Below are 23234 nucleotides of genomic sequence, written 5' to 3'. Positions count from 1 at the left end.
AGGAGACGGCTTCCAAATACACATAGGAGGGTGGACCCCAGGTACAGGACTCTAATTCTCTGTAGTAATCTTGACAAAGACTCTCCTGGACCACATTTTAGTCAGCCTCCTCTGAACCCTGTGCTCGACTAGGCCCAGACTCGGGCTAATGTCTCTGTCCTTGTAGAGTCCAATTTTAGCAAGAATCCTGCTACGGCAGTTTAGCCAGAATCCTCCACTTTTGAAATCTGATCACCTTCAGTACCCGCCCCAATTCGTCATCTGCCTTCATCCCGCTGGTAATATCTAAGCACCCTGACTAGCCTTCAGTAAGAATCCAGTTAGGTCAGCTTAGCAAGAATTACCCTTCTGTCTTAGTAATTTTCCATCCACCAACCCCCTCTCCCCACTCTGCTCCTTGTTTATAAATCCCCACTTTGCTTTATCGTATTTGGAGCTGAGCCCAATCTCTCACCCCTACTGCAAAACCCCATTGCAGTAATTCCTACACCTGTCGCAACAGTCCTGAATAAAGTCTGCCTTACCATCATAAAAAGCGTCAGAATATTTTGTTTCTTTGACAGTCTGTGCCCCAAGAGTGCCAAGGCAGAGCACAGCCACCAGACCTGCAGAGACAGTGAATGTCTTCTTGGCACCCAGGGTGGGCAGATGTCTGGAGGGGTCTTTGGTGCTTTGACAGGTGCAGCATAATGAAAGGAGAGGAGGGAGATCTCCAGAGGTGGCTGTACTTGAATTTCACACCAGCCTGCTAGGTGGACGCTTGGAGAAGATTTAAGTTGATCTAAAAAAAAAAAACCAAACATTTCTTGCACAGCAAAATTTGGTCTTGCAAATTTATATCATGGCATATTTTATCCCATTCAGCACCAGCATCACAGCATCTGAAAGGTTAGTGTTACAGCCATTTTCCCATTGAGATCTGAGAGTCTCAGAAAGAGAAGAGATTTGCCCAACTTTTCAGAGTGAGGCCATCAATGTAGAACTTATGTGTAATAAAAGGCATAACAAGGATACCTTATTTCCTGGCGGAATTATTTAATTGCCTACTTGACGACTACTTTCTAGTCTAGTCATTCTTCAAAGGTATGCTTTCTCATTGCTTTCTTTTTAAGGGTGTTGAGTCATTCAGGAAATGAAGCCAGACTTGAGGAAATAGTCTTAATTATACCCCAAATATCTGGATACAAAGTAAACAAAAAATAAATAAATAAAAGGAAACATTCAGCTTCATCTGGAGGATTAAGAAGCCCTGTGGGCAGAGTCAGCATGGGAGAAAGATGAAAGACATTCATTTCAATTGTGGTATAGTGTCCTGCTCTGTGTTTATTCTTTTTCTTTTCAAGTGAAATCTAAGATGGAACCTCAATATTTAGGATGAACAAAAATGAATGGGATCCTCAGGCAGTTTAAATTTTGACAGAGGCTGAAAATATACCATTGTTTATGCAATCTACGAGGCATCTTCCTCGGAGCTCTGAGGGCATCCTAAGCAAAGCTGAAAACTATTTTGGGGAAGAGGACCCTAGTAGAAGGACAGTAGGATAGTGATAATTAGCATGAACTCAGCAAAGTGCTAACAGATGGCAACCCATTTTTTAAAACTGTTTAGGAAGGCTGAACACAGGCTTAGGAGTCTAAATTAGTCTCTTCCATTTAGCAGCTGGTTAACTTATGGCACATCATTTAACCTCTGAAAATCAGCTTTTTTTTTTTTTTTAACATCTTTATGGGAATAAAATTGCTTTACAATGTTGTGTTAGTTTCTGCTGTATAACAAAGTGAATCAGCTATACATATACATATATCCCCATATCCCCTCCCTCTTGCATCTCCCTCCCACCCTCCTTATCCCACCCCTCTAGGTGGTCAGAAAGCACCGAGCTGATCTCCCTGTGCTATGCGGCTGCTTCCCACTAGCTATCTATTTTACATTTGGTAGCGTATATATGTCCATGCCACGCTCTCACTTCGTCCCAGCTTACCCTTCCTCCTCCCCGTGTCCTCAAGTCCATTCTCTACATCTGCGTCTTTATTCCTGTCCTGCCCCTAGGTTCTTCAGAACCATTTTTTTTTTGGATTCCATATATATGCATTAGCATATGGGATTTGTTTTTCTCTTTCTGACTTACTTCACTCTGTATGACAGTCTCTAGGTCCATCCACCTCAATACAAATAACTTAATTTCGTTTCTTTTTATGGCTGATTAAAATTCCATTGTATATATGTGCCACATCTTCTTTATCCATTTATCTGTCAGTGGGCACTTCAGTTGCTTCCATATCCTGGCTATTGTAAATAGAGCTGCAGTGAACATTGTGGTACATGTCTCTTTGTGAATTATCGTTTTCTCAGGGTATATGCCCAGTAGTGGGATTGCTGGGTCATATGGTAGTTCTATTTTTAGATTTTTAAGGAACCTCCGTTCTGTTCTCCAGAGTGGCTATATCAATTTACATTCCCACCAACAGTGCAAGAGGGTTCCCTTTTCTCCACACCCTCTCCAGCATTTATTGTTTGTAGATTTTTTGATGATGGCCATTCTGACCGGTGTGAGGTGATATACCTCATTGTGGTTTTGATTTGCCTTTCTCTAATGATTAGTAATGTTGAGCATCCTTTCATGTGTTTGTTGTCAATATGTATATCTTCGTTGGAGAAATGTCTATTTAGGTCTTCTGCCCATTTTTGGATTGGGTTGTTTGTTTTTTTGATATTGAGCTGCATGAGCTGCTTGTATATTTTGTAGATTGATCCTTTGTCAGTTGCTTCTTTGCAGATATTTTCTCCCATTCTGAGGGTTGTCTTTTCGTCTTGTTTATCATTTCCTTTGCTGTGCAAAAGCTGTTAAGTTTCATTATCTCCCATTTGTTTACTTTTGTTTTTATTTCCATTTCTCTAGGAGGTGGGTCAAAAAGGATCTTGCTGTGATTTATGCCACAGAGTGTTCTGCCTATGTTTTCCTCTAAGAGTTTTATAATGTCTGGCCTTACATTTAGGTCTTTAATCCATTTTGAGTTTATTTTTGTGTATGGTGTTAGGGAGTGTTCTAATTTCATTCTTTTACATGTAGCTGTCCAGTTTTCCCAGCACCACTTACTGAAGAGGCTGACCTTTCTCCATTGTATATTTTTGCCTCCTTTATCAAAGATATGGTGACCATATGTGCGTGGGTTTATCTCTGGGCTTTCTATCCTGTTCCATTGATCTATATTTCTGTTTTTGTGCCAGTATATACTGTCTTGATTACTGTAGCTTTGTAGTATAGTCTGAAGTCAGAGAGCCTGATTCCTCCAGCTCCGTTTTTCTTTCTCAAGATTGTTTTGGCTGTGCGGGGTCTTTTGTGTTTCAATACAAATTGTGAAATTTTTGTTCCAGTTCTGTGAAAACTGCCATTGGTAGTTTGATAGGGATTGCATTGGATCTGTAGATTGCTTTGGGTAGTATAGTCATTTTCACAATGTTGATTCTTCCAATCCAAGAACATGGTATATCTCTCCATCTGTTTGTATCGTCTTTAATCTCTTTCATCAGTGTCTTATAGTTTTCTGCATACAGGTCTTTTGTCTCCTTAGTATGTTTATTCCTAGATATTTTATTCTTTTTGTTGCAATGGTAAATGGGAGTATTTCCTTAATTTCTCTTTCAGATTTTTTCGTCGTTAGTGTACAGGAATGCAAGAGATTTCTGTGCATTAATTTTTTCTCCTGCTACTTTACCAAATTCATTGATTAGCTCTAGTAATTTTCTGGAAGCATCTTTAGGATTTTCTATGCATAGTATCATGTCATCTGCAAACAGTGACAGTTTTACTTCTTTTCTGATTTGGAATCTTTTATTTCTTTTTATTCTCTGATTGCTGTGGCTAAAACTTCCAAAACTATGTTGAATAATAGTGATGAGAGTGGGCAACCTTGTCTTGTTCCTGATCTTAGAGGAAATGGTTTCAGTTTTTCACCATTGAGAATGATTTTGGCTGTGCGTTAGTCATATATGGCTTTTATTATGTTGAGGTAGGTTCCCTCTATGCCTACTTTCTTTTTTTTTTTTTTTTAATTAATTAATTAATTAATTTATTTTTGGCTGTGTTGGGTCTTCGTTTCTGTGCTAGGGCCTTCTCTAGTTGCGGCGAGCAGGGGCCACTCCTCATCGCGGCGTGCGGGCCTCACACTATCACGGCCCCTCTTGTTGCGGAGCACAGGCTCCAGACGTGCAGGCTCAGCAGCTGTGGCTCACGGGCCCAGTCGCTCCGCGGCACGTGGGATCCTCCCCGACCAGGGCTCGAACCCGTGTCCCCTGCATTGGCAGGCGGACTCTCAACCACTGTACCACCAGGGAAGCCCTATGCCTACTTTCTGAAGAGTTTTTATTGTAAATGGGTGTTGAATTTTGTGGAAAGCTTTTTCTGCATCTACTGAATTTATCATATGGTTTTTATCCTTCAATTTGTTAATATGATGTATCACATTCATTGATTAGCATATATTGCTGAATCCTTGAATTCCTGGGATAAACCCCACCTGATCATGGTGTATGATCCTTTTAATGTTCTGTTTGATTTGTTTGCTAGTATTTTGTTGAGGATTTTTGCATCTATGTTCATCAGTGATATTGGCCTGTAGTTTTCTTTTTTTGTGACATCTTTGTCTGGTTTTGGTATCAGGGTGATGGTGACCTCATAGAATGAGTTTGGGAGTGTTCCTCCCTCTGCTATATTTTGGAAGAGTTTGAGAAGGATAGGTGTTAACGCTTCTCTAAATGTTTGATAGAATTCGCCTGTGAAGCCATCTTGTCCTGGGCTTTTGTTTGCTGGAAGATTTTTAATCACAGTTTCAATTTCAGTGCTTGTGATTGGTCTGTTTATATTTTCTATTTCTTCCTGGTTCAGTCTTGGAAGGTTGTGCTTTTCTAAGAATTTGTCCATTTCTTCCAGGTTGTCCATTTTATTGGCATATAGTTGCTTGTAGTAATCTCTCATGATCCTTTGTATTTCTTCAGTGTCAGTTGTTACTTCTCCTTTTTCATTTCTAATTGTGTTGAGTTGAGTCTTTTCCCTTTTTTTTCTTGATGAGTCTGGCTAATGGTTTATCAATTTTGTTTATCTTCTCAAAGAACCAGCTTTTAGTTTTATTGATCTCTGCTATTGTTTCCTTCATTTCTTTTTCATTTATTTCTGATCTGATCTTTATGATTTCTTTCCTTCTGCTAACTTTGGGTTTTTTGTTCTTATTTCTCTAATTGCTTTAGGTGTAAGGTTAGGTTATTTATTTGAGATTTTTCTTGTTTCTTGAGGTAGGATTGTATTGCTATAAACTTCCCTCTTAGAACTGCTTTTGCTGCATCCCATCGGTTTTGGGTCATTGTGTTTTCATTGTCATTTGGTTCTACGTATTTTTTGATTTCCTCTTTGATTTCTTCAGTGATCTCTTGGTTATTTAGTAGCGTATTGTTTAGACTCCATGTGTTTGTATTTTTTACAAGGTTTTTTTTACTGTAATTGATATCTAGTCTCATAGTGTTGTGGTCAGAAAAGATACCTGATATGATTTCAACGTTCTTAAATTTACCAAGGCTTGATTTGTGACCCAAGATATGTTCTATCCTGGAGAAAGTTCCATGAGCACTTGAGAAGAAAGTGTATTCTGTTGTTTTTGGATGGAATGTCCTATAAATATCAATTAAGTCCATCCTGTTTAATGTGTCGTTTAAAGCTGGTTTTTGTATCCATTTAGCCAGTCTATGTCTTTTGGTTGGAGCATTTAGTCCATTTACGTTTAAGGAAATTATCTGTATGTATGTTCCTTTTATCATTTTCTTAATTGTTTTGGGTTTGTTTTTGTACGTCTTTTCCTTTTTTTGTGTTTCCTGCCTAGAGAAGTTCCTTTAGCATTTGTTGTAAAGCTGGTTTGGTGGTGCTGAATCCTCTTAACTTTTGCTTGTCTGTAAATGTTTTAATTTCTCCTTTGAATCTGAATGAGATCCTTGCTGGGTAGAGTAATCTTGGTTGTAGGTTTTTCCCTTTCATCACTTTATATATGTCCTGTCACTCCCTTCTGGCTTGCAGAGTTTCTGCTGAAAGATCAGCTGTTAACCTTTGGGGGATTCCCTTGTATGTTATTGGCTGCTTTTCCCTTGTTGCTTTCAATATTTTTTCTTTGTATTTAATTTTTGATAGTTTAATATGTGTCTTGGTGTGTTTCTCCTTGGATTTATCCTGTATGGGACTGTTTGTGCTTCCTGGACTTGATTGACTATTTCCTTTTCCATGTTAGGGAAGTTTTCAACTAAAATCTCTTCAAATATTTTCTCAGACCCTTTCTTTTTCTCTTCTTCTTCTGGGACCCCTATAGTTTGAATGTTGGTGCATTTATTGTTGTCCCCGAGGTCTCTAAGACTGTCCTCAATTCTTTTCATTCTTTTTTCTTTATTCTGCTCTGCGATAGTTATTTCCACTATTTTATCTTCCAGGTCACTTATCCATTCTTCTGCCTCAATTATTCTGCTGCTGGTTCCTTCTAGAGAATTTTAAATTTCATTTACTATGTTGTTCATCATTGTTTGTTTGCTCTTTAGTTCTTCTAGGTCCTTGTTTAAACTTTCTTGTATTTGCTCCATTCTGTTTCCAAGATTCTGGATCACCTTCACTATCATTTTTCTGAATTCTTTTTCAGGTAGACTGCCTATTTCCTCTTCATTTGTTAGGTGTGGTGGGTTTTTACCTTGCTCCTTCATCTTCTGTGTGTTTCTCTGTCTTCTCTCATTTTGTTTAACTTACTGTGTTTGGTGTCTCCTTTTAGCAGGCTGCAGGTTCATGGTTCCTGTTGTTTTTGGTGTCTGCCGCCAGCGGGTGAGGTGGTTCAGTGGCTTCTGTAGGCTTCCTGGTGAAGGGAACTGGTGTCTGTGTTCTGGTGAGTGGAGCTGGATCTTGTCTTTCCAGTGGGCAGGACCACTTCTGGTGGTGTTTTGGGGTGTCTGTGAACTTAGTATGATTTTAGGTAGCCTCTCTGCTAATGGATGGGGTTGTGTTCCTGTCCTGCTAGTTGTTTGGTGTGGAGCGTCCAGCACTGGAGCTTGCTGGCCCTTGGGTGGAGCTGGGTCTTAGCATTGAGACAGAGATCTCTGGGAGAGCTACAGCCGATTGATACTGCATGGGGCCAGGGCACCTCTGGTTGTCCAATGTCCTGAACTTGGCTCTCCCACCTTAGAGGCTCAGGCCTGATACCAGCACCAAGACCCTGTCAGCCACACGGCTCAGAAGAAAAGGGAGAAAAAAAAATTTTTTTTTAATAAATAAATAAAAATTATTAAAATAAAAAAATAATAATAATAAAAAGAAAAAGAAGAGAGCAACCAAACCAATAAACAAATCCACCAATGATAACAAATGCTGAAACTATACTAAGATAAAAATCGGAAACAAATCAGTCACAGATAGCAAACCCCAAGTCTACAGTTGCTCCCAAAGTCCACCACCTCAGTTGGGATGATTCGTTGCCTATTCAGGTATTCCACAGATGCAGGGTACATCAAGTTGATTGTGGAGATTTAATCCGTTGCTCCTGAGGCTGCATGGAGAAATTTCCCTTTCTCTTCTTTGTTCACACAGCTCCTGGGGTTCAGCTTTGGATTTGGCCCCACCTCTGTGTGTAGGTCGCCCTCAGGCATCTGTTCCTTTTGGGAGGTCTGAGGTCTTCTGCCAGTGTTCAGTAGGCGTTCTGTAGGAGTTGTTCCACATGTAGGTGTATTTTTGATATATTTGTGGGGAGGAAGGTGATCTCCACATCTTACTCCTCTGCCATCTTGAAGGTCTCCCTCCTGTTGCATCAGCTTTATCTTCCAGAAAATAGACATTGTAACAGAATATACCTCATGGGTTGATGTGAGGATTAAATGAGATGATGGGTGTAAGCTTTTAGCCTGAGGTTTCCACATGATAAGCACACAATAAATGGTTGCCTTTTTAGTAAGTATTATTCCACAACAACTGCTGTTAGTTGCACCCATGAGTCTACAAGTGCTTTGAATTAAGCTCTGGCAGCAACCATTCTCTCCTCTTCCTCCTCCTCTTCCTTTCTGTCTTTCTTCTTCTGATCTTTTCCCTCCTCCTTCTATTCCTCCTTCCAACATGATTTGAATTGAGCTAATGTCAGAGTTCTAGAGCCCACATCTTTTCAGCATGAGCCTGAAAAATGAGAGTTTCACAATCTTTGCCTAAATTCATTTAGAGGGAAAGCTTAGATCTGGAAGAGAATGACTCATTATTATTCACAGCTCTGTAAAAACTAGAAGGTAAATATTGGCCTTCTGGATACAAAGCATTACATTTCCTCTAAAATTTGTGTGAAGTGGTTTCCCACTAAGAATATAAAATAGATGATTTTGTTTTGAGAGCAGTTATTATTATGCAGATTAGAGATTAAGCACCCAAATATCTTATTTGCTAATTCACCATTCATGAGAAAATTAGACATGCTAAAATTTCTCCTTTTTAGAGCACAGAATCTTCTAAATTCTCAACTCAAAATGAGGGCTACCATTTCAAACAGATATTTAAATGCATGCAGATCTTTCTCAAAATCTTCAATCCAGATGAAAAGTGTAATTCAGTTTTCAGTGCTGCTGCTTTTTGACAAAGCACTATGATTTCTTTCTTGTTTCTTTTTTTTATACATATATGCAGACAATTGCAGTGAAAGCAGTAATTAATTTGTAAGACAGATGAATTGAAAGTTCAGCATTCTAAAGAGGTATTTCAGTGTCTCAGAGCAATCACAGCATTGTGTTTCCTTCTCTTTCTTAATGGGTCTCAACTTCCTGTGGCCTTTGTTGCTAGGAAACTAGTCTCTATTGAATTGAAAGCCACCTTTTTGTTATTGTTGTTGACTCTATGGAGGCTGAAATGAACCAGGCAGATCTCGACTCTTTCAGGATTATCTATCAGTGCCTATGGGTGATGTGAAAAACCCTGAGCTCGACATTATTTCTGGAGCCATTGCTGAAAACCCCAGGAGCCATCCAGTTCCTTTATAACTTCCCTTTGGAAATTTCCATTAGCCTATCCTGTGTGAAGTTAAGTATCCCAGAAGTAGATGGATAAAAAGAATCTGTGGTCCATTTCCCTTCATTTCCATATTGCATTAAGGTCCAGGCCACCTTAGGAACATTGACTGATGTTTAGTGAGGTAGAGCTTCAAAGGAATGACGCACTCCTGGGCAAATTGCATACTTTCAGTTTAGTGCTTTTTGTATTCACAGTTCAAATTCAGAATCTGAATGTATGCTGGAGGCTTTTCAGCTTCCTCAGTGGTATTGAAATTACCAAAATGCATTTGCAAGATGAATAACTGTGTTTTAGATGTCTTGGTCAGAGGAAGAAGATAGTGAATACAACTTGTTTCCTCCCTGGTCCAACTCAGAAATACAGATTCTCTTTAACAGCATTTTGATTCTGATGCAGTTTGAAGAGTGTATATTCAGAGGCAGAGGTCATGCCTGTAAGATGCAAATCATCTGATGGTAGAAGTAAAGGTTCAAGGTAGGGCGTTAAAGCAGCCCTGAAGTCCAATATGACCAGAAATGGACCATCAGCCAGTGAGGGAATGGGGTAAGAAGCTCCTGGAAGAGCTCAAAGACTGGCTGACTCTATTCTTTGAAGCTTTTCTGCTTTTCTTTTCCCATTCAATTATGCTCCCTTTCGTTTATGTGTGTGTGTGTGTGACTCCACTATATTTCAAGCTTGAATTGAGCTAATGGCAGAATTCTAGAGCTCACGTCTTTTCAGCATGAGCATGGAAAATGAGGATTTCCAAATCTTTGCCTAAATTTACTTGGAGAAAAAGCTCTTCCCACTACACCTTGATCTCCTGTTACCTTAAGCATATAGATGGTATATAGATGGCATGCACCAACAGTTACTAGATGTACTTCAATGGTCCCTCACAGATGACTCTGAGTATATCTAAATTATACCCCAAATTATGCATGTCTGTTGTTAGATGCAATCAGTCAGATCAGTTGAAAGAAAAACCAAATATAGACACAGTCAAATAGCTGATTATACAGCAAGCCATTTTAATATGATTGCATCAGCAGTATTTTCATTCCTGCTGTCATCAGAATATCCCCTCAGTTTAGGTAGCTGTTAATGGAATAAGAACATGTCATCTTCAGCTGTGACCATGAGGATAGGTGCTGGCAGCCGGGTGGCAGCTGGCCCAGAGGAAAGCAGTAGGGGAGCTGAGGGGACCTCCAGCCAGTCTAGAGGACCATGGTAGCACTGTGCATCTTCTATTCTGGCTTCTGCTGCAGGTACTAGTGCATGCTCATTTCTAGCATTCAGAATAGCCCTTGTTAACCGAGCCACCAGCCTGCTGATAGATGCTGGGCTCAGACAGACTAGCTCAGGGTTCCTGCATCTCATGGATCAAGAGCTCTACCAATTTTCCTTTCTCCCAATCCCTTCCCAGGGGACTGGGCAGAGTCTCCTTTTCCATCCTCAAACGCAAAAGCTCTGATGCTGCTATCTTTCCTTGGCAGTGGAACCGTTTGCCCATCCTCCTGATACACCCACTTTTTTGAGTTCTGCCCTTAGTGACTCAAAGGAAAGTTACTCTCCTAAAGGCAGTAAATGCTTCCAAAGAAACTTTCTGAGATATAGCTTGTGGATAGGAAAACAGAATTCTGGCAGGGCATCAGTGCATACTAAATAAGGATAAAACCATTCTTCCATTTCAGAAATTATGTCTGCCTTTTCATAGTGGGATATTCACAATAAAGCAGTGTTTCTTAGTGCTGTAGAACCTGGACTTTGGAAGAAAGCCATTCGGGTTCAAACTGTACCCTACCGGGAGCCATGAGCAATTACTTTACCTCTCTAAGCCTCAATTTCCTCACTCATGCAAATTATAGTAATTATAGGAATATTCATCTTACAAAGATTATTGTGAGGATTCCATGAGATAATGCATATTCTTAGCAGAGAACCTGGCATAGAATAAAATGTACATTAAGTAGTTTCTATTATTATTATCATCATTATGTCTCACTGTAGTATCCTATGAGCACTTTCCATGCATTACTGGGTACTGGGGAGGGAAGATGAATAAAACAGACATTCTACTCTCAAGGAACTCTCAGTCCAGTGAAGAAAACAGACATGTGAAGAGTAAGTTACAGGACAAAGTGGTGTTTTAACAGAGGAAAACATACACCGTCATGAGAGTCTTGAGGAAGTCTAGAGATAGAGATTCCGAAAGTTTTCACAAAGGAGGGACATGTGATCTGGCTATTGAAGGAAGAATAATAAGGGGCGGAGGAAAAAATTTCAGACAATGGAGCATTTATCTCAAGATAAAAGATAAAAGACTCTTTCTTGCTGTGTTTGGACAACTTGAGTCAGCTTGGCACTAACCTTGAGCTTGGTGTGCCTATGGATAGGGTGCGGTTTGGAAGTGTGAGAGCCTAGAAGAGACAGTCTTGGTGTATTTCCTTCCTGCAGTAGGTACTTATGGAACTTTCTGGGCTGTCTTATCTGTACTCAGACTGTCAGCTAAATGGCATAATCCAAATTTAGTAGTTCATTAGCCCTAACTAGTAGCAGTTCAACAAAAGAATTGGCAGGCTTTCATTGGGATTGCTTGTATCCTCCAATATTGGTAAAGATAATAAATATTGCAGGCAACTCTCTTAAAAAAACCTACCCTTGGTAGATTAATATAAATCCCCACCTAAAGTTTCTACTACCCAATACAATACATCTGGCTTTCAACAAAAATGACAAGGCAAAACCTACCCAAAACCTACCCTTGCCTCTGTGTTTGGAATATTTCAGGTGAAAATTTCTCTAGCTTGAATGATCTGGGGTTTTTGGTTTTGTTTTAACTTCATTCTTCATACTTACAGCTTAACATTTTCTTTCTTAAAGAAAACAGTTGTCATCATAAGTTATTTGAGGGGCATGAATGCCTTTTTAACAAAACTCTGTAGTTAGGATGAGAAACTCTTACGGTTACAGTACTATTGAGTGTCTAGAAAGTGTTGAGTTAGACTCACATTTGAATCCTGCTTCCACTGCCTACTGTCCTTGTGTCCTCAGAAAAGTTAGAGCTCCATGTAAGCTTCATTTTTTCATCTTCAAGTTGGGAACACTTCTTTACTTAAAAAAATTAGTAGACTTCTTTAGAGCAGCTCCAGATCCTTAGCAAAATTGAGCAGAGGGTACAGAGACTCCCATATACTAATATGCCCATATATGCAGAGCATACCACAGCATCAACTCTTCACTTTCGAGGGATAATTTTGCTGGGCCTAAGATTCTAGGTTGGTGGGTTTTTTCTTTTTTTTTTTCTTCCACCACTTTAAACAATTCACTCCATTGTCTTCTTCCTTACATAGTTTTTCATGAGAAGTTTGCTGTAGTTCTTATCCTTTCTCCTCTATAGATAAGGTGGTCTTCCCATTCCACCCCCCAGCTTTTCCCAAAGTTTTCTCTTTGTCATTAGTTTTCTGCAGTTTGAATATGATATGCCAAGGTACTTTTTGTTTTTTATTTTTCCTGCTTGGTGTTCTCTGAGCTTTCTATGTATGTTATGTGGTGTCTGCCATTAATTTTGAAAGCTGTCAAATATTATTACTTCAAATTGTTCATGTCTTCTATTCTCCTTCTTGTATTCCAATAATGTGTATGTTGAAACTATCTGTTAGTTCTTGGATGTTCTGGTTTTTTTTTTTTTTTTTCTTCTTTCCCCATTCTTTTTCTCTTTGCATTTCTCTTTGGGAAGTTTCTACTGACCCACTGATTCTTTCCTCAGCTGTGTTCAGTCTACTGATGAGCCCATCAAAGGCATTCTTCATTTATGTTACAGTGGTTTTGATCTCTAGCATTTCCTTTTGATTTTTTCTTAGAGGTTTCATCTCCCTGCCTGCATTACCCATCTGTTTTTGCATGTTGTTTACTTTTTCCATTAGAGCCCTTAACACATTAATCATAGTTATTTAAAGTAATCCCAACATCTGTGTCATACTTGAGTCTGGTTCGGATGATTGTTTTGTTTTTTTGAAGTGTTCCTACCAATCTATGGTTCCAGTAGCTTCTGCTCCATGTAAGCAGTTCTGGCAGTGACTCTCTCTATGTGCCTATCTCTCTGTATTTCAGGGCAGCTGTTTGTCCTTCAACCTTGGTTCTCTGGAAAATGATTGATCTTTAGATTGCCCAGATTTTTGTTGTTGTTGTAAGGACAGGAGTGATAACTTACAAACTCTTTGCACACTGGAGCTGAATCAGAAGTCCAAGTTGGGAATAAAAATAGTTTGTGTGTCAGAGTTCTTTGGGGGAAGATCCAGTGAGATCGTGCATGTAAACTGCTTGGCATAGTTTCAAGCACAGAGTAAATGTTTAGTAAATTTTAGCTTTTATTATCATATCAGAGAAGATTTACAATTGTATTCCTATTAACATACAACAAAAACTAAGTATTTTACTACAGTACATTTCTTAAAAAAAAAAAAAACTTAAAATAAAAGAAACTATTTTAACCAGACTACACGAATCCAGCCAAGTAGTACAGGATTAAAACTGAACACCATCCAAATTCTAAATTATATCTCCAGTTCCAAAAATACACAACAATTCAGTCTTGTCATGCTTCACTTACCAAAGCATACTTGCCATTGGAAATAAACATCTCAGTTTCTAGGATCCAGTGATTTTTATATTCCAGGTGCTATGTGATATAAAATTGATTTTCCCTTTGTGCTTTCTCTGGAACTATTCAATATATAATGAGAGAAACAGCCAGGTGAACAGCTAATTGTAATACTGTACAATGAAAGTGTGGTAAAGATATAGGAGGAATGTTATGGAGTGATTAAGGCAAAGCCTCTGAATTCATTCTAACTGCATTCAAATCCCAGTTCCATGATTTCACCTTGCAATGAGATTTTAGGCAAAGTATTTAGCCTCTCTCTGCCTCGGTTCACTCATATATAAAATGGGACTAATGAAACATATAGGTTTCAATGCCTGTAGAATGCTTAGCATAGAGCCTGGAGCAAGCGAGGTATTTGGCAAACTTAGCTCCAACAATTAGCTATAACAAAATGTTGTGAGGAAGAGTAACTTAAGGTTGATGGCAGGAACAAAGTTTTGTTTCTCAAGCTCTCCCAAATGCCAGGCACGTAGTAAGTTCTCAGTACATTACTCAAGTCAGTGAATGACTGAATGAATGAATGAGTCATTAATTCTGCAGGGTGTACAGAAGGTGTCCCAGGGCTGCATTTGAAACTGGTTTGTAGGGTAAGGAGGGAATCTCCAAGTGGAGGAAGGAGAAAAAAACAATTGTGGGGAAAGATAACCTGTCATGAAAAAGCAAGCTGGGAATTATCCAGTGTGGCTAGAGCTTTGGGTACAGAGGGCGATAGTACCTATTTAGGAAACATGGAGGTTCCAGAAAAACTTTCTTAGAAATTTTGCTTTAAATATGAGAAATAAGCTTTTGAGTCAGTGTCCCCAAAGTCTTATTCACCTTTTCTTAAAATTGCCTTGCCCATTCCCCACCTCAAAGACCTGAAAACTAAAGTAAACTAAAAGAACCAGGTAATGGAATCAGCAATTTGGGACTGTATTTAGGTTTTGATTTCCAAGATTTTTAGGAAATGGAGAATTTTTTTTTTAAATTATGTGGTCACGTAATTCTACTCCTCTGGTTTTGCTATCTCAAATTCTACTTCTGTGATTTTTCGATTTCAAGTACACCTAAAGAGCTGCTAAAATTCAGATTCCCAGGATCTCCACCAGACTTACTGAGTCAGGATTTCTAGATACAAGAAACTAAGAATATATATTGTAAACATGTATCTCAGCTGAGATACATGTTCAGAACCTCCACAGATGTGCTGAAGGTAAAAATACAAGACCTGCACACATCCTGCTCTGTTTTCCCTTCTACCTTGTTGTGCTCAGCTGTTCTGGGACACAGAGGACAAGGGGGAAAGGTTGTCGTGTGATACTGGAAGGGATAGAGCCTGAACTAAAGTCACAGCAGAAGTAGACAGGAGGAGGGATGGGAGGGATGGGAAATGTTAATGAAATTTCTCTTTCAGTGGAGTGATTATGTATAAACTTATTATTTATGCCTTCTGTATTCTTCCCATTCTTTACAATAATTCAATAGTACTACTCAGGGACAAAAATTGTAGTAGTTGACATTTATATTATCAGATTTTTAAATCTTATTTTGATTAAATCAACTTTCTCAAATTATTTAACAAATATTTATCTCTTTGAGGAAACTTCTTAAAGGCAAGGAAAGATATCAACACTCTAGACCATGGGTAACAAGACAAAATAAATCACAAATGAACTCAAGAGCAATGTTATATAGATGAAAGAGAAGTATATGACCCTAAGTATACTTTATATAAGAATATAAAAAATTCATGTAAATAATAACTTAGAGGTAATATGTTGTTTTTCAAAAGGATCCAACATAGGTTCCCCTTTATTTAAAATTTACCAGTTGATTTTCCTTGAGTGCTAAATAGTATGTCAGTCATTATGCTAATTATCATATATAATCCTCAAAAAAATATCCTATGAGATACATGCTCTATTAGCCACATTTTACAAATGAGAACATTTAGTCTTAAAAAGACCCAACAGCTAGGAAGTGGCAGTTAGGACATAAACTCATGTCTCTTACAATCCAAAGCCAATACAATACAGAGTGCCATCCCCAAACATTTTGATGAGGATGTCATACTTTAAGTTAAAACATTTCAGTATTCAATAAACTGAGGAGTGACATAGTTTACCTGGAAAAGAATTCTTGGAAAAAAAGTAAATGGGGGGCTTCTCTGGTGGTGCAGTGGTTAAGAATCCGCCTGCCAATGCAGGGGACAAGGGTTCGAGCCCTGGTCCGGGAAGATTCCACATGCTGCGGAACAACAAAGCCTGGGCGCCACAACTACTGAGACTGCGCCCTAGAGCCCGCGAGCCACAACTACTGAGCCCGCGTGCCACAACTACTGAAGCCCGCGTGCCTAGAGCCCGTGCTCCTCAACAAGAGAAGCCACCGCAATGAGAAGCCCGCGCGCAGCAACGAAGACCCAACGCAGCCAAAAAAAAATAATAAAAATAAAATAAATAAATAAATTTTTAAAAATCAAGAAAAAAAAAAAGTAAATGGGTTCTCTTTGTTAGTTGCTCTGATTTGTTTTCTCACTTCCCTTCAAAAACAGAACTACACTACCCTGTAGATATAGTCAGTGGATAGACAGATGCAGTCTTGATGGTGAGACTCTGAGTGTCCTGGGATTTCTATAGTCTTCACAGCTCATGTCCAAGTCAGCTTTCAGTGTCCCTAGGAAGATTCTTGATCAGGACTCAGCGACTGCCCTTAAAATTCTAGTTCTAATTCTGTCTTCAAACTGGAGGAGACCAGGTAGGGAAGTACTAGTTTATGGTATCTAAGAGGAATTAACTAGGCAAAGCTAACTCTGCAGGACACTGGAAGTCCCTGCCTTCAGCTGAGACAGATGTCACTGTCTTAGACATCTCAGTCTGAAGAGGGATCATTTCAGGAATCACTAACATTTCACCTTGTGAGATAGCAGGTTTGCTGACCATGTTTTAGGAAGTGGAGGTTTAAATGTGTTTTGGAGTGACAACTGACTTAGAGGCATTAGTATTTTACCATAACACTCTAGGATCAAGTTTTCCTAATAAAGAAAGAAAAACTAGATTCTTGGGCATTGAAGCAGCTAACCTAGACATTGAAATCCATTCAAATTACCTGAACACACATTTCTCTGAACTCCTACCATGGCCAGTGGATAATTGTAACCTCTCCATGTCCCTGTGGCTGGACTTGCAACACTATGGATTTTCATAGGAAAAGCAGAAAGGCAGGTCAATGTTCCAGATGTTTCCAATGATCCAGATGTCTGGTGTGATGGCAAGGCCTATCCAGATGGTCACTGAATATATAATCTTTTGCCTGGATGTTGGCTGCCATCTGTACACCCAGGCTTAGAACCTAACAGGGCATCAGTCAATACCACGTTGTCTGGTAATTAGAGATTTACTTGAGTACATTTTGTCCACTGGGAGACTGCTGTTTCAGTAATCTTCCAGCCAGACACATTTACCTGAATATTCATGGTCACTTAGAAGGCACTTGGCACTCACACGCTGACTAATAGTTTAATTTCTCCCACCTACCCTTCAACATCTGATCTTTCTGTCTATTCCCTAGGCTTTTATTATTTCCCCTTTCAAATTTTGAAGACCTCTGGAGAGAATGCCACAAACGTGGCTTGGAGGTTGCCTGAATTTGTATGTTACCCATCTGAGCAATTTCTATTTGCTGGTGAATGAAGTCACCTGTCACACTGTTGCTCATATGCAATATGGTGGCTTTTCCTGTTATCCACTCTTGTTTGTCTGTCCTCCTCTGGGCAGCCAGAGATCTTTTAAATAATCCCCTTAGGAAAAAGCCTGAAATCTTTACCATGGCTTAGAAGTCATCCAAGGTCCTCTCCTTGGTCTCTTTTTTAACTTTTGTCATGCTTGCTTTCCTTTCTTCTTTCTTTACTTCTAAAGCAGCACATTTTCTCTGGCATCTAAAGCTTCACACATTCATGGATTCCAGCTTCCCTCCCTCTTTGACTCAGTAAATTTCACTTAGGTCTGAGACGAAACCTCTTTTGCTTAGAGAGTACGTCCAGAAAACACCAAACAATGTCACTGTGCCTTATCTACACCCCTGTAGAATCCTAGTTTCCCTTTATATATCCCACCTTGTCTGTAATTATTTCTTGACACTCTTCCCTCTGGACTGTATTATCCTAAGGGTCAGCAACTGTGTGTGTTTTTAAGTGCATATCCCAGTATCTGGCACATAGTGGCACTCGCAAATGTTTGCAAATTAGTAAATGAAAATGAAAGTAGAGGTTTAACTTGGCAAGTTTAGGATCAATGTAATAATATGACAATATTGAATCAATGCTTCAATTGAATCAATGATTCAATATCAACAAATATTTTCTTGAATATTTCTCCTATTTGCCAGGTACTATGAGAGATACAAAAATAGTAGTGTATAGTCTCTTTCGCCAAAGAATGTATCTAGTTAAAATACTTGCTAGAGGATGACCACTATAACAGTATATAACTTTTGCAAATTTAATCTATAGGCATACAGTAATATTAATGACTGGATGAGTGATTATTTTCCATTCTTTTTTCTCCCTTGTTGGTTTCATCATGACTATGGTTTACATGGAGACTTAGGATGTTGGGTTCTCAGACTTCTCTTTTGGGGTCTGTGTTTTCTCTCCATTTTAAGGAGTAATTGGTCCTTACTGGCCTTTATTGCCTCAGCCTAAGATGCTGTCTCATCCAGCTCAACTGTTCTACTCTCTTCTATGAAACTATGGGACAGGGAAGAAAAGCTTCTCCTCTTTCATGGTGCCTGGGTTCCACGCCTGCCATTTCCTCCTTGGGTTGAAGATGCTTGGAGGTACAGGAGGCATAGACCGAGATCAGGCTTGAAATTCCTCCTGAAGCCAAGCACCTGCTAGGGAGGGGAGAGAACGGTTTTCCTTTGTGGTCAACCAGGCATGTGGTGTGGTGATAGAGATTTTGGAAGAACTTCGTCCAACCTGTTCTGCTGGCCTGGCACTTGCTTAAGGTTTTGCCTTTAAAGTGTTATTTCTTCAGCTTAAATCCCACGTTAAATTCTGTGTTTCTGGACAGATTAACACTTAACTCTTCACATGAATTGGTTTTTCAGGTTGATTTCTAACTAAAGACCAGTGTGAGACTCAGAACACACTCAAAATGTTTGACTAGGATAAGGACAGTACAAAGAGAAATAAGTCACAGAGGGCATCTATGGGGTGTCTCTGGTAGAGTGGGGAGGAGAAGAAGGATGGAATGGGATCAGGGTAGTTACAGGCAGCTGTGGTATCATAGGAAGAGCCCTGGACTTGAAGGCAGACACACCTGCTTGGTCTTGGCTTTGCTACCGATCAGCTGGGTGACCTTGAGCACGTCCCACCATTGAGGCTCAACTTCCTCCTTCATTAAATAAGAAGAAGCATCCGACTTGAAAGGATGGCAGTGAGGCTCAAAACACAAAATATGAGAAATGTTTATAGGTGGTAGCACATGAAGCTGTCATGAGGCATTATACTGGCAAAAAAGTATTGAGTTGATGGGCTCTAGAGCCAGACTGCCTGGATCTCAGTTGTGGCTGGACCACTCAGCAGCCTGACCTTGAGTAAGGCACTCCCTTCCTTTGTCTGTAAAATGGGGATGCTAAGTGTACGTACTTCTTAAGACTGTGAGGATTAAACACGTTCATATACATAAAGCTCTTAAAACAATCCCGAAAGACTGTAAGTGTTTAGCTCAATAAAATGTAGGTGTGATGATGATGATAATGATGAGGAGGATAAAGATGGTGGTGAGGGTCAGCAGAAGCAGCAGCATCCAGAGGCACTGAGTTGTTCAGAGCAAAGACTCAGGAGATATCCAGCTGAGTTCACATCCTGGCCCACCCCCTGTTAGCGTAAACAAGACGCTCCAGGTCTCTGTGATCCATTTCCTCATCTGTAAAACAGGGATCAAATACTGCCTACTGAACAGAAATGTTTAGAAGATTCACATAACTCATCTTTAGCTCACACAGTGCTTGGCACATGTAAGTATTCAATAGATTTTGGCTATTATTATTATTATTATTATTATTTATTTATTTATGTATTTTTGGCTGTGTTGGGTCTTCGTTTCTGTGCGAGGGCTTTCTCTAGCTGCGGCAAGCAGGGGCCACTCTTCATCGCGGTGCGTGGGCCTCTCACTATCGCGGCCTCTCTTGTTGTGGAGCACAGGCTCCAGACGCGCAGGCTCAGTAGTTGTGGCTCACGGTCCTAGTTACTCCGCGGCATGTGGGATCTTCCCAGACCAGGGCTCGAACCCGTGTCCCCTGCATTGGCAGGCAGACTCTCAACCACTGCGCCACCAGGGAAGCCCGGCTATTATTACTGAAAGGTCAATGTTAACAAAGACTCAGAGTTAACAGGGCTGGGGAAAGATGAACTTAAAAACCATGAAACATCAAAAGGGTGTTAAGATAATTTCCCAGGGATCCCAGCTTTCTCTAGCCTCTGGGTCTTAACTCGGCACAACTCGTGGCTGCTCCTGTTCTTTGCCAGCTCTTCTATCTCCTTTTTGTCCACTTAGGTGACATATTTTGAGTGTTTACCACATGCCAGGCAGTGGGGCTCTGTACTTTATAAGGACTGTCTCATTTAATCCTCCCCATATCTCTGTATGATAACCACGATTTATGAATGAGAGGCACGAAGCACAGAGAGGTTTAGTTACCTTGACCAAGGCCACAGAGCTAAGAAAAAATAAAGCCTGGAGTAGAATCCTGTTCCCAGCAACTCCTCATCATAAGGCCACACTGCCTTCCATTCCACCTTCCTACAGGAGCTTGTGACCCTGTTGGGGCCATCAAGCTGGCCTCTCCCAGCCCAAACTTCAGTAGCGGTGTTTTCTGCTCATTCCCCAGTGTGGCTGGCAGCCTTTTAGAAGTAGAAAAACAAAATGTCTAAGCCTTGCCGAGAACCAAAGTAGCTGCTTGAGTTGATTAATGACTAAGGCACTCTGAGGTTATAGAACAATAGTCATTCTATTAGAAGGCAGAAGTGCACAGTTCTCAAAAGAGTTCCAGAAGCAGACAGCCCTGAGATGTCTATGACACTGCGAAAGTGAAGTATACTGAGCCCCAACGTCTCAGCTATAGAATGTGTATCATAATACCTATCCTAAGGAGTTGCTGTAGTCATCGAATAGTATAACATGAGTAAAGTGCTTATGCCTAGTATTACCAGCATTTATGAGGCACACACTGCAGAACATGGCAAATCAGGGTTAACTTATCTTGCTACCAGATAGTGTACGAGACTGGAAATCCAGAATTTGGCCTGCGTTTGGGTGTTAATATCTCCTCTGAGGGGAGGCATTGCAGAACTTGTAGGGTCCACAATGTTTGCTGACTAACCTCTGAGCCTCTCTTCTGGTTCAGCGAGAGGACTCCTGCACGTCCCCAGGAATGTTGTCAAAAACAGGCCATCTGATGCTGATTCAATGTGGCTTCCTGTGGGATTCAGGCATGCTTCAGAGCCTTGTGCAAGGTGAGGGGCAGGGGAAAAGGGTCAGCCTGGGAGTCAGGAGCCAGGGCTAACCCCAGCTTGGCTACTACCAGCTCTGTGTCCTTGTGCCCCAGTTTCCCCATCTGTGAAATGGACATTGAGAAAAAAAAAAAAAACACAACCCTCCCAGAGTGATTGCAAGCAGTTAACTCTTAGCAAACATTTGCTGAGCACTTACTGTTATGTCCAGGCACCATGTTGGGCTCTAGAAATCCAAACATAAATGAGGCATTCTCTGCACAGTAGACAGCAAGCTGCCCTTCGCTGGAGGGGAAGCCGCATAGAGCACCATTCTTCCTACCATGCCTATGTGGTCACACCTGAAGTTGTAGCAGTTTGGCAAAATCACTAAGCACACAGCAAAATAAACAGCTTTGTGGTCTTAAACATGGCATTAAGCCTCTCCATCTCTCAGCTAGCTCATCTGTAAATACCACCTCTCCCTTAGAGCTTCTGTGAAAATTTGGGGGGATACTGTATGCTTCACAGGAGTTATATTTTTAAATGATTAATAACTTTTTCCTTTCAGCCTTTCAGAGTGCAAGGTCTTCTCCTTAGTTGCATGGGACATCTATCTTGGGAAGTACTTGTAAGGGGGTATAGGTGTGAGGAAGGATGTATTAGCATTTGTTTTAGAAAAAATACAAAGAGAGAAGGGGTGATATTTAACCTCTGACATTGAAAATATGATTTTTCAGAAAGGTTTGTCTTGCTTCCTGGATGTTGCCTGAACACTACCTAAGGGACCATTTAAACTATAATTATTAAGCTTGAAATGGAATTGGAACAAGAATTGTTATTTTTTTCTTCTTAAGCAAAGCATTGGGCCTTGGAAGGGACACCAGATAAGTTGGAGACAAATTGAATAAGCTATATTTGCTCTGAACATCTGGTTTGAAAACTGAATTAAATTTGTACCTAGCACAGTTTTGGGAACATAGTCAATAGTTAAAATTATTATGTTTGCTGTCTGAATTTATAATAATTACAATGGAAGTATGCATAGCAAAAAAAAAAATGATGCACTGTCCAAAAATCATTTATATTTAACTTTTCCTGGTAACACATAAGGAAAGGAAACCACATAAGGCTGAGAGCTCATTGCAGGCAGGAGGTGTACCTTATTCATCTCCATATCTCCATCACCCAGCAGAGTCCTTAGAATAGAGTTAGCATTCAATAAATGAAAGCATTAACAAATTACTCCATATGTGGACATACCATGGTCCAGTTTTGGAGAAGCAAAACTACCAACTTACCCAGCTTACTGGGGATGGTATTTGGTGGTTATAACAAAAAAATCACAACCCCTGGTGGGCAGTCCTAAGTCTCTGAACAAGTTGTGTAACCCTGGCCAAGCTATTTAACCACTCTGCACGTCAGCTGCCTCTGTCTGCAAAACGGAACAGATTATCTGCCAACCTTACAGGTTCATTGTGAGAACTGAATGAGAACATTGTATGGGAAAGCAGAAAAACGCTAGAAATATGAGATGCTTCATTCCCAAGAAACCTTAAGATGAATAGGCCACCTGTGGAACTCTGAGACTTGGCTGTTGTTTCATTCCCAGGAGGACCAAGGCATTTTAAGAGAATTATTTCATTTTTCTTCCCTGCCTACGATTTAGATAAGGTACAATCTTAATGACACCTGTTTTTATAAAATTGAGCGATTAAAGCATCCAAAGAATCCATGAAGTCAGCTAGAGAGTGTGATTTGAAATTATTTCTCTTATTTTTAATCAAGACTTTATTCTTATTAACAGTTCCTAAATTTCTGGCCTCGGTTGGCTTCATTTAAGATCAGAGTGAAATGAATTTTATGACTTCATGACAAAGCCAAGCATTTATTATTATAACTTCAGTCAAAAACAGATGAGGCAATCTGAGCAAATTCCAATGTAGATATTGGCCCAGAACTAACCAAATCTAAACCTCCCCTAACAACCACATAGCATCTGCCTTCTCCACGTCTGTGACTGAGCTGCGTACAATACCTTTGCCTAGGAACAAGAATG

The sequence above is a fragment of the Balaenoptera ricei genome, chromosome 3 (genome assembly GCF_028023285.1).
Source record: "Balaenoptera ricei isolate mBalRic1 chromosome 3, mBalRic1.hap2, whole genome shotgun sequence".
NCBI lineage: Eukaryota > Metazoa > Chordata > Mammalia > Artiodactyla > Balaenopteridae > Balaenoptera > Balaenoptera ricei.
This window is presented reverse-complemented; position numbering follows the sequence as displayed.